This window comes from Magnolia sinica, chromosome 6 (assembly GCF_029962835.1).
Source record: "Magnolia sinica isolate HGM2019 chromosome 6, MsV1, whole genome shotgun sequence".
Lineage (NCBI taxonomy): Eukaryota > Viridiplantae > Streptophyta > Magnoliopsida > Magnoliales > Magnoliaceae > Magnolia > Magnolia sinica.
The window spans coordinates 31,820,081-31,833,131 of NC_080578.1; the positions used below are offsets into that span (position 1 = coordinate 31,820,081).

At 41.7% G+C, this 13,051-nt stretch overlaps 1 non-coding gene across 1 annotated transcript; it reads right to left on the minus strand.

The window, feature by feature from the left end:
• Positions 1–1,231: 1,231 nt before the first annotated feature.
• Positions 1,232–1,338, minus strand: LOC131250260 (small nucleolar RNA R71). The gene has a single exon (XR_009173186.1). It is a non-coding gene; the product is annotated as a small nucleolar RNA R71 (small nucleolar RNA).
• Between the last annotated feature and the right edge of the window lie 11,713 nt (positions 1,339–13,051).

The following is a 13,051-nucleotide window of genomic DNA, read 5'->3' on the forward strand; positions in this document are numbered from 1 at the left end:
GTTGGGTGATGGAATCCCTTCCAATTCACCACAATTCTTCTCCATTGAGGCTAGATCAATGAGAAGTTTAGAGATTTGACAGCCTCTTCTTCCAACTAGATAGGATAGGACTCTGATTCTAGTTAGATCTCTTGAATTAAGAAAGGTATCATCTCAATTGCTACAAGTGGATCCTTGGCACCATAGTTCCCACTTTTAATTGATACTTTACTCATTACTCAAAATTACTTATTTAAATTCAGATTTCTACTTTAGTTCTTCATCTAGCTCTAATTCTAGTTAAATTTAGAAGACATACAAGTTTAGTTCCTGTGGATTTGACCTCGGTCTCACCGAGATTATTACTACATCGTGACCCTACACTTTGGGTTGTGAACGAGTTTTTCACGTCGTTACCGGGGACTAATGGTTGCTTTTTTCTTAATTTAATTAGATTTAGAATTAGGTTAAGATTAGGGTTAACCTTTTGTTTTATTTTTAGGTTAGAAAATTTTCTGCTTCATTTTAGAAACTAACCTTGTTTTCTGTTCTGTAGGGTCCTGACCTAGCATCTCCTATCTGGTAACTTCGTTTTAACTCTCTCTTTCTTACCTCTTATTTGTTGTATTTTTCAATTCTTAGATTTAGGGTTAAATTCTGAACTTGAAGGCCACGAGTGTTTCATGCCCAAGTGGGTTCGTGATAACACTTGACGTCTCTTAAGTGAAGGAGGATTAGTTGAGGGGTTATCTATCCATCACAAGATTAGACATCGCTTGAGATCCTTAGAGTCAATTGAAGTGATGACTGCCAATTAACCAACCAATTAACCTGCAATTCAACCTCAACCTCTGGTTGAGGAAATTTAGGATGAGAATGAGTTGCATCAAGCACCCCCTCCTCGTACTTTGTGAGATTATTTACAACCGGCAGGGGTGAGCACACCTTCTTGTATGATTTTTCCAGAAAATACAAGAAACATAGATATCAAGCTAGGAGTGATCCAACTCCTTCCAAAGTTCCATAGACTTGAATATAAAAGTCCATATTAACACATGAAAGAGTTTGTTGAGATAATAGCCACTTTATACTTTCCTAATGTATCTAAGGACATGGTCAGGTTGAAACTCTTTCCCTTCTCCTTAAAAGAGCTAAGACGTGGTTACACTCACTACGTCCATGATCCATTGGTAGATGGAATGACATGACGAGGGAGTTAATAAAAAAATTCTTCCCATATCATAAAACGAACACCCTTAGAAAGTCGATCATGAACTTCGCCCAAAAGGAAGATGAAACATTCTTCCAATGTTGGGAGTGGTTCAAGGATCTTATTAGTTCATGTCCACAACATGGTTTTGAAACATGGCGCATAACAAGTTTCTTCTATGATGGACTGACATCTTCCATGCGCCAAATGGTCAAGACAATGTGCAATGGGGAATTCATGAGCAAAGATGTCAATGATGTGTGGGATTATTTTGACAAGCTTGCTGAATACACATAATCATGAGACATCTCCCCTAGACCCAATACCACTTTTAAGCCAACTCAAATAAAGGAGAGGGGTAGAATGTATGCTCTGAGAGAAGAAGATGATATAAGTGCTAAAGTAACTAATCTCATAAGGAAACTTGAGGCCATTGAACTTAAGAAGGATAAGGCTAAGGAAGTAGTTTGTGGTATTTGTGCTTGCAATGTTCATACGACTGAAAATTGTCCAACTATACCTGCCTTTCAAGAAATATTGAATGAGCAGTCGAATGCCGTAAACAACTACCAGAGGCCTTTCAAGGGAACCACCTCAAACACAAACAACTCTGGCTGGAGAAACCATCCAAACTTTAGTTGGATGAATGAGCAAACTACTACTCCTCAGGGGATCCTTAACCAGTTTTTGGATCAAAAGAAGCCTTAGGAGGATCCATTTTTGAAAAACATTCAAAATCAAGAGCTTTTTAATCAAGGCACACTATAAGCCTTTCAAAATCTTACCAAGGCTGTGAAAGTGCCCTTGTTTGTCAATTAATGTAAAGGTTAAGTCAGTCAGTTCAGTGAGCCCCATATGAAAGAACTACAAGATGCAGACTCAACAAAGTGGATGGATTAAGATCTTCAAAGGTAAATTAAACCTCATATCCCATGACCAAAACACCTCAGGTATATAATCCCCATTAAAAAACACTCTAATATATTTAAAAAATAATAAGGATAATATGTTTTATAGATTAGGTAATAGAAAACTAAGTTGGAAAATTATATGAAAATTCTGTCAAGTTTTCTACTTCCTTCGTGTCATCAAACACTACTTGATGACATCAAATGTGACTTGATGACATTGAACATAAATCTTCGATGACATCGAATGTGAGTCGATGACATCGTATAAGTGACTTGAGATGTCAGCAACCATATAACATTTTGGACCAAAATTTTGAGTCATTGAACACGTCTCAATGACATCGAACATTCATGTTCAATGACATCGAATGTGACTCAATGACATTGAATAAGTGCCTTCGGATATCCAGCAATCTCAAACTAAAATTCATTGAAAATTTTGATAACTCGAACAACTGTTTGATGACATCGAACTTCAACCCTTCATGACATCGAATGTGGCTCGATGACATCGAAAATTGAGCAACTTATGTCCAGAAAACTCTGAAGGAAAATCACTAAAAAATTCGAGGAATTGAACTCGATTCGATGACATCGAAATTCAAATTTCAATGACATCGAATCACATTCGATGATATTGAATAAAGACAAGAAAATGTCCAATAAGCTCTGGAAAAAAATTGCTTAAAAATTTGAGGAATCAAACTCGATTCGATGTTATCGAAATTCAAATTTCAATGACATCGAATCACGTTCGATGACATTGAATAAAGATTAAAAAGTGACTAGCAAGCTTTAAACATTTTCAACGAAAATCCTGTGTCATCGAACTGTCACTCGATGACATCAAAGGTGGCCTTTGATGACATCGAATGCAGAAAGAATCTGGTCGTTTTATTACCGTTAGGATTTTTGCCTTTATATTTGGAAGGTTATTTTCTGAGTTTGCATTGAGAAAAAGAGTGAGCTCTGAGAGAGTAATTGCTTACCTACTATCATAATTTTTTTTTTCTCATGGGAGTTCATCCTTCAACCCTTTCTTAAATGCAATAATTGAATATTCAATAATTTGGATTAGAGAATGAACTTCACCATTCAAGGATCCTCCGACAACTTACTTAATGACAAATCATTGTGATGGAATCTCTTGAATGCCTAATACCCTGGAATCTCTCTCTATCACTTAAGGATCAATATTCTTTAAAGAGTAGATTCCCCAAAAACCTTGAACCAACTCCGAGGACTTGCATTGGGAGCATCTATAGTGTTGCGGTTCAAGGGAGTTGAAGAGTCTTTGTCATCAAGGGGGATAATCTTCATCATGTGCTAGAAACGGGGCTCACCTAGTTACAAGTAAATCATTAAAGCCACAGAATCTAAAGATCCTTTCTTGTGTAGGATCAGTTTTCAGGTTGTATTTCACAAACACACTGAGACCTTTTACAAGCCTCCGACGGGAGAATACGCATAGAGTCCTTGTGTAGCATCTATAGTGCCTTGTGTAGGCATAATTAATTGTCTTGTGTAGACATCTATGGTTGCCTTGGGTAGGCAATTCCTTGTGTAGGATATATGTGTCTTGTATAGACAATACCTTGTGTAGGTTATGAAGGTTTTAGTTAACCTGATTTATAACCATCACATAGTATAATCTAGCACACTCTAGGGTGGAGTGCGTTAGCCGAGAGTGGAGTAGGCACATAGCCGAACTACTATATATCACTATGTTTGTGATGATTCTTGGATATTTAATTTGATTGATTGATATGTTTAAATATGCAGTATTTATATTTTGCTGAACTTAGATCTCTTCAAAGCTTTATTTTGTAGGTTTATAAAGGTTTATGGTTAACCTGATTTAAAACCATCACATAGTATAATTTGACACACTCTAGGGTGGAGTGCGTCAGCCGGGAGTGGAGTAGGCACATAGCTGAACCACTATATATCGCTATGTTTGTGATGATTCTTGGATATTTAATTTGATTGATTGATATGTTTAAATATGCAGTATTCATGTTTTATTGAACTTAGATCTCTTTAAAGCTCTAGAACATGAATGTGAATGATTCCCTGTTAATCTTACAGAGCTAATTTTAAATTGGTAAACATTACACATTAGTAAGATTAGGAATTAAGAAAAGTCCTATTCACCCCCCTCTAGGACACTTTGACCAATTCCATACTTCTACTATAGCGGTTTTACTGCAATTTCAATTGGTATCAGAGCTGGTTCCTCTTAAGGGTTTAACAACTTAGAGAGAGATCTTGACTGAAGTTGGAAATTATGGTCAAAGGAGGGGGATCATCAGCTTATAGACCACCATTCTTTGATGGTTTAAATTATGCATACTGGAAAGCTAGGATGCATTATTTTTTGTAATCTCTAGATCATGATGTTTGAGAAATAATTGAAAATAGATGTGTCACCAACTGATCAAGTTGTACTTGATAATGACACAACTATCACCAAACCCAAATCTAAAGAGATGTGGACTACTTTTAACAAAGAAAAGAAAACATATGAAGCCAAAGCTATGAATGCTATTTACCGTGCAGTCTCATAAGAAGTATTCAATCAGATTAGTATGTGTGATACATCAAAAGAAGCATGAGATCTATTAGAAACAACCCATGAAGGAACTAGCACAATAAAAAGATCCAAGCTGTAACTTTTGACATCACAATTTGAACACATCAAGATGAAAGGACATGAGACCTTTATGGAGTTAGTCACAAAGCTGAATATCATATGTAACTCTATGGGTGGATTGGGAGAGAAAATTCTAGTATCTAAAATCTGTACGAAAATTCTTAGATCCTTACCAGAACGGTTTAACTCCAAAGTTACAACCATTGAAGAATGTAGAAATATAGATGAAATGAAAGTAGAAGAACTAGTATGTTCACTAAAAAACTTTGAACTACACTTCAAACGACCCACAAAATCCAAAAGTAATGCCCTCAAGGCCTCTAAAAACACAACCATGATTGAGGAAATGTAAAGTGAAAATGAGGATGTTAATGAGGAAGTGGTTTTCTTTGTCATGCCCTAAACTTGGAAACCAGGCTCACAAAATTTTCGATCACCGAATCCGGCGCCGACAGCCTCCGTAGTACCCCATTCTCAGCTCCTGGCACCCATATACCATATTCCGATCCTAGGATCCTATAAAGATGATTTTCAACATGAATTTAATTCACAATAAGCATAACCATAAGCATAACCGACAAACAATAACCAAGATACCATCGTAAAATCCACTATGATTAAAAGCTTTAAGGTACAATGAGCATAAAGGAAAATACAATATCGATAGCTAAAAGCTCCAGAAGCTTTGCGGCACGCTCCTACTTCGACTCAGCTACGGTCAAGCGTCACCTGCACGCATCAATCATGTATAAGCTTATAGAAAGCTTAGAGGGTGGTGAAAGTGTATCCGTAATATAAGCGTGCTCAGAATGCAATTTCAGAGTAATGTGAAATATGTTGGCAAATCCATGAATACTATCATCCATACCAAGGATATGTAATGCAAGGCATGAATGCTATCGCCCATATCAAAATCATACGATATAAGGCATGCATACTATCAGCCACATCAAGGCCATACGATGCGAGATGTAACTCAAGCATACTAGTCCTCATCTGAATCCACATATCAATGCAGCTCATCACTAGAGCATCAAATATCAGTGTAGTTCTCACGCTGGACAATCACCAGGGTTTAGTACACTCCAAATGACACTGACCCCTTCCTAGGCGCCCAGTCGAAGTGAGCGTAAGAAACCTCACTATCCACCTAGCTAATAGCCTGCCAATACTTATCTAGCACGTCGATAGCGAACCCATTTACGAGCTAGTCATACTCAGCTTAGTAATTACCCCTACCCTTGGGCGAGTAAGGCCACACCCCTTTTAACTGACCAGACACGGTAGGAGATGCGGCCTCCTAGTATTTGGCCCTCCTGCGGTCATGTATCCACTCAGTCTCGACGTTGGAGCGTCTTCCGGTACCCTTAAGTTTAAGGATTTTCACCCAGGGACATTTATGGCACCCCGATGCTAATAACAGTATTTTTGGTGTCCAATCTTGCCATCTACGATATGCCTGTGGAGACTACGACCTTAATGTCACTAGGGCGTACAATAATCACAACACACAATGCAAGATGCATGAGTCATACAATCCAGTTATGTATCAATCCTGCACATACCGTGTGCTCATGTGAGACAATCTCCACCTATTTGGGAGTCCCATAACAACCTACCCAATGACATATGCAATAGTCAACCACATCTCATATTAAGCATACAGATGATGTGTATGGGCATGTATCATGATGATATGCTAAGCATACTCATAATCGGTGTCAATAATGGGCATCGATAAATGACATTGACAATCGACCTTAATAATCAGCCTATATACAAGGTGGGGTCCATAGATGAATAGCCGATCTAAACCATAATATGAAGATCGACCCTTAGCCGTGGATATACCAAATCCGGTAGCACGAAGCCATCTGTCTACCGTGATAATGGACCCTGCAACAACAATGGGGCCCAATAATTTGGGCTAACCTACTAAGAGAATGATGAGAATGGGCCTAACAAGGCCTTAGGGAAGGTCACAATGTGGACATTTAACCATTATTGTCCGTCAATGTGGACATTAACTAACATTACTCCCAAGGAGTGGCCCACTTAGAGCCATACATATAGTGAGCCCACGGTCTCATACAAGGGCCTAATATACATTACAACAGGCCTCACTCAAGGGCCACATATACATTACATCGGGCCTCACCATATGGGCCTCATATATATCACGTCGGCCTCACACATGGGCCACATATATACTATATCGAGCCTTGCTCATGGTCCTTATATACATCACATTGGGCCTCAACCCATGGGCCTCAAATACATCACAATGGGTCTTATATACATTAAGTGGGCCACATCACATGGGCCACACCATTGAACCTCATATACATCAAGTGGGCCACATCACATGGAGTGCACCAATGCGCCTCATATACATCAAGTGGGCCGTATCAATAGGCCACACCAATGGGCCTTATATATATCAAGTGGGCCACATTAATGGGCCACGCCAATGGGCCTCATATATATTAAGTGGGCTACATCAATGGGCCGCGCCATCTACCCCATTCATCTATTTTAAGAGGTTATTTTAGAGCAATACCCAAATGAATCATAACAAAAGATCATCTGGACCATACCACAAATAACAGTGGAGATAATGATTTCCACCCTTAAAATTACTAGGGTCCACCATAACATTTATTTCCATCAAATCTATTCATAAGGTCACAAAGATCTGAATTAAGTGGAAAAGCAAATTTCATATTGATCCAAAACTTCTGGGATACCAAAAGGGTTTTAATGGTAGCCGTTCAATTCTCCACTGTTTTCTGCAGTGTGGTCCCCCTGATGCATGAATTTGCCTCATTTTTTTATCTCAAGCCTTAAGACGGGCTCACCATTTGGATTAACGATATGGATGTAACACATACATCAAGGTGCGCCCCATGCAGCACTGTTCAATGATGGACGGTGCAGATACAAAATTCACACATCAAGGTGGGTCCCATCCCACAAGTGCAGCACGTGTGGGGTGGGCCTCACACTACTGCCAAATGGACGGCAGTTGGGATGTAACTCATACCACATGATGGGGTCCACGGGACTTGCTGATCGTAATACAGCACCTATATAGCTGCTGTAGGTACACCGGCCAATCAGCATCCTACAAAGGTGGGTCCCACGTGGGGCCCACCATAATATTATATATATATATATTTTACAATATATTATTATTATTATTATTATTATTATTATTATTATTGTTATTATTATTATTATAATTTTTTTGAGAACTCAGTATCTAACATCCAGATAGATGGATAGCTGGATAAAATACATACATTAAGGTGGCCCACCATCTAAGCAATGGATGATGCGGATGCCACACGTGCAATGAGTCCACGTGATGGACGGTGTTTGATAAAGACACAAACATAACGTGGTTTCCATGTGTGTGTGGGGCCCACGACTGTTGGGTAGCACAAATAAAACACTTACATCGAGGGGGCCCCACTATCCAGACCACTGGACGGTGGACAACGTGGATGAAACACATACATCTAGTGGGGTCCACATCAGCGTGGCCCACCAGCCTTGGAGAAGATTGATATTTGTGTTTTCTCTACATCCGGGTCAGTCTAAACGGACAACAGGTAGGACCCGTACACAAAAGCAAGGTGGGCCCCGCTTGGACAACAGTGAGTTCCATCAAATGTATGACGGAGGATAAGATACTTATATTATACTTAATTAGGGGAGAGAGAGAGAGAGAGAGGGAGAGAGCGAGAGAAAGGGAGGTACCCCGCCACTATGGGCCCTCCCTAAACTCAATACAACGCGTACATCAAGTGGGTCCCACCACTAGTGGGCCCACAAATAGAAATCAACTGAGGAAATCCCAGGATCACCCACCAATTGGCCTTCTTCTTTAGCTCCTTAGACTCCTTAGCTCCTAGGCTTTCTTTTTAAGGGTGGATGATGAAGTTTGAAGGGTTGGATGGTGAGATGAGGGGATAGGAAGTGGACCTTGATCTTTTCTCTCCTTAGAGCTTTTCTCTCATGGAAGCTTGGGAAATGGTGGAGAGAATGAGAGAGGAGAGGATGTTATAAGAGAGATAGAATGGGAGAAATGGATGTTGTAAGAAAGGGATGGGTGGAGAGAGAGAGAGAGAGAGAGAGAGAGAGAGAGAGAGAGAGAGAGTTGACTTGGGGGATAAGTGAGAGATGGGTAGGGTATAGGTTGGTACTTGACTTGTGATGGGATATGTACTTGATTGATTGATGTGATGGGTTGTAGAGATTCTCTTGGGATTCGTAACATGCGGTGTTTCTTCAGAATATACGCGGGCCCACAATTCCTAGCCTAGGTATTGCATCGGTGCGCGAGATATGGCGTTGGAATCACGGCGATGGCGTCGTCGCTAGGATATAAGTTTTGAGTCGACTTGACATAAATATATAGGATGTGACTTAGGGTCGAGCGTAAATGTCGATTATAAGTCGCAGGTTGCCGAAATTCAACTGGGAGGACTGCGAAAGCTTATGAAACGGTATGGTCTAGGATACGAGCCTTATAGCTCTCCTCTCTTAATAAAAATTTTGTCCTCAAAATTTACACAATCATTGCAACTAGACATAACTCATAAGGAAGAGGAAACATATCATCATCATATAAAATCGGAGACAACATACAAGATACAATAAATAATCAATCATTAAAGAGATAGGGATAACGCTCTTGAATCTCAACCTTGCACTCCCAAGACACCTCATCAATAGAATGGTGACCCCATTGAACCTTCACCAAGGGAATGACCTTGGTCTGGAGGACCTGCTCCTTCCGATCAAGGATACGAACAAGCTGCTCAATGTAAGAAGCATCCTCACAAACCTCTAACGATTACCAATCAATAAAAGGAACGATGTTTGACCCATACTTCCTCAACATAAAGATATGAAAAACATTGTGGATACCAGACAACTCAGATGGCAAGACGAACCGATAAGCGACGACGTCAACATGCCCAGTGATCTCGAAAGGTCCAATGAATCTCGGGGCAAGTTTGCCCTTCGCTCTGAATCGAACTATGCCCTTCATGGGCGAGACCTTGAGATACACTTTATCCCCAACAGCAAAATCCAAGGGATGATGCTGGTGATCAATAAAAATCTTCTACCAGATTTGAGCTGTGCGTATCCTCTGCCTGATGACATCGATAGCCTCTAATGTCTACTACATAAGCTCGAGACCTAGGAGATGACACTATCCAACATCCGTCCAACAACTTGGAGATTTGTAGTCTGCCATATAGTGCCTCAAAAGGAGCCATGTTAATGGTCGCCTGATAGTTGTTGTTATATGTGAAGTCAGTCAATCACGTAGGGCGAAAGCATATCCTCAAGAATCTGCTTGACTTTCTCAATCTGCCCATCGGTCTATGGATGATACGTGGTGCTAAGTTGTAAAACAGACCCCATCGCTCTCCAAAAGCTCCCCTAAAACTGAGACGTGAACCTGGGATCTCGGTCAGAAATGATCAAGATTGGAACATCGTGCAGTTTCATAATCTCCTCGATGAATAACCTCGCAAGCCAGTCTAAAGACCAAGTCACACGAATCGTGAGAAAATATGTCAACTTGGTCAGGAGATCCATGACAACCTAGATGGCATCATGACTGTGTTGAGTCCTCGGCAAGCCTATAATGAAATCTGTTGATACGTGCTCCCACTTCCACATCGGGACGCTCAACGACTGCAATTAACCAAGGGGTCTCTGATGATCGGCCTTGACACGCTAGCATGTGTCACACTCGGCCACAAAACTGGTGATCTGGCGGTTCATCCCTGCCCAAAAATACTCTCACCTCATATCACGGTACATCTTCATCGAGCCATGGTGGATAGAAAACCGCAATCGATGTGCCTTGGTCATAAGATTTCTGCGCAACTCAGGAATATCCGGGACACATAATCGGCCTCTAAAGTGAAGTCCACCATCAGAACCAATCTATCAATCTGACTGACTCTTAGATGCTGCCTCCGCTTAGTAAGCCTGTAACAACTCGTCTGTCTACTGAGCCTCGATCACCCTTGCAACAAGAGGTTTGAATCGATAGGCTCGATAGCTGATCGATAGAAGACTGTAGACCAAACTCGAAGTCATACTCTCCTATATCCTCGAGCATCCTCTACTCCTGAATTATCATGTGTGCCACCAGGCTTCGTGGCTAACGACTGAGGGTGTCCGCCACCATATTTGCCTTGCTTGGGTGGTACTGGAGATCAAAATCATAATCCTTCAAGAGCTTCATCCAACGCCTTTGCCTCATGTTCAACTCGGATTGAGAGAATAGGTAGTTCAAGCTCTTGTGGTCAGAGAAGAGCTCAAACCTGACCCTTATAGAGATAGTGCCTTCACACCTTCAATGTGAAGACGACTGCTGCCAGCTCCAAATCATGTATGGGGTAGTTCAGTTCATGTACCTTGAGCTAATGAGATGCATAAGCCACTGGCCTCTATGCTGCATCAGGACAGCACCCAAACCAATATACGAGGCATCTATAAATACAACGAATTCATCACTCCCAGAGGGAAGAGTGAGGACAGGAGCAGACATGAGGTGGTCCTTCAGCTCCGTAAATGCTCGCTCATACGCATCACTCCGAACAAACTCTGCACCCTTTCGGGTTAACCTGGTCAACGAGGCTACAATACGGGAGAAGCCCTTAATGAAACGTCAGTAATAGCCCGCCAAACCAAGGAAACTATGGATCTCAGATGCATTCGTGGGCTGGCCCCACTGATACACAACATCAACCTTCGAGGGATCTACTACGACACCCTCCCTCGTCATCACATGACCAAGGAACTTCATCTCCTCCTACCAAAACGTGCACTTCTCTAGCTTCGCATACATATAGTGGGCACGGAGGGTTTGTAATACAATCTCCAGATGTTGCTCGTGCTCCTCACGAGTCCTCAAATATATCAAAATGTCATTGATGAATACCACAATAAACTGATCGAGATACTGAAGGAAGACCTTGTTCATCAGCTGCATAAAGACCAGGGGCATGACTTGAAACTTAAAATGACCATAGCGTGTCCTGAAAGCTGTCTTCGGGATGTCCTCCTCTCGGACCCGAATTTGATGATAACCCGAACGCAGGTCAATCTTCGAAAAGAACTCTGCACCCTACAACTGATCAAATAAATCATCGATCCTCGGGAGCAGATACTTATTCTTGATCATGACTCGATTGAGCTCACGATAATCTATGTAGAGCCTCAACGAGCCATCATTCTTCTTGAAGAAGAGTATCAGCGCTCCTTATGGCGAACTGCTCAGATGAATGAAACCCAACTCTTGCAACTCGTCCAACTGCCACTGCAGCTCCCCCAACTCCATCAGTGTCATACGATACGGGGCCTTCGAGATAGGTGCAGTACTGGGCACAAGATTAATCTAGAACTCAATATGTTGGCATGGTGGTAATCCCAAAATCTCATGGAAAATATCAAAAAAATCACAAACCACTGATAACTGATCGATACACATGGCAACAGGCTCCTCAATGGTATATGACAATAGGCAGGAAAGCTAGTCTCCTCTAGGCTCCACTATAAACTAGAACTATGGCAAGCCTAGTATACAGAACGTGACTATCCTCGCGAAGCAATCCAAGATAGCGTGATACTCGGTAAGCCAGTCCATGCCCAGGATCACATCAAACTCGGACATCGGCAACACGAACAGATTAGTAGGTGAAAAGATATCATCAACCAGAATGGGGCAAGACGGCTAGAAGCGGCCTAACACTGTAGTCTTCCCCAAGGGCGTCGATATGGTCAACCCCTTATGAGCAGACTCTGTCGACAATCCAATCGAATGACAGAATCCCTCAGACATAAAAGAATAGGAAGTACCAAAATCAAACAAAACTCACGCGATGCATGCAGAGGTGAGAAGAATACCCTCAACGACTCCTCCATATGACTGCGGGTCCTACTAAGCCGCGTAGAACTTAGCCTGAGCTGGCTGGGGAGGTTCTTGTCACCTCGGAGGGTGCTGCTGCTGCCATTGGGGCAGCCTATATTGCTGTCTCTGCTGCTGCTGTGGCCTTGGTGGCTGAGGTGGCTGCGGTCGCTGCCGCCGCAGTCGTTGTTGCGGTGAAGTATTCTATGGCCCTCTCGGCTGCTACTGCTGCTGCTGCTGAGATTGGGAGCACTCATGCATGTAGTGCCCTGTCCCACCACATCCAAAATAAGTCCCTCTAAATGGCTGCTGGTGTGGCACTGGAGGTGCACCTTGTCACGCCTCAAACCTGGGGACGG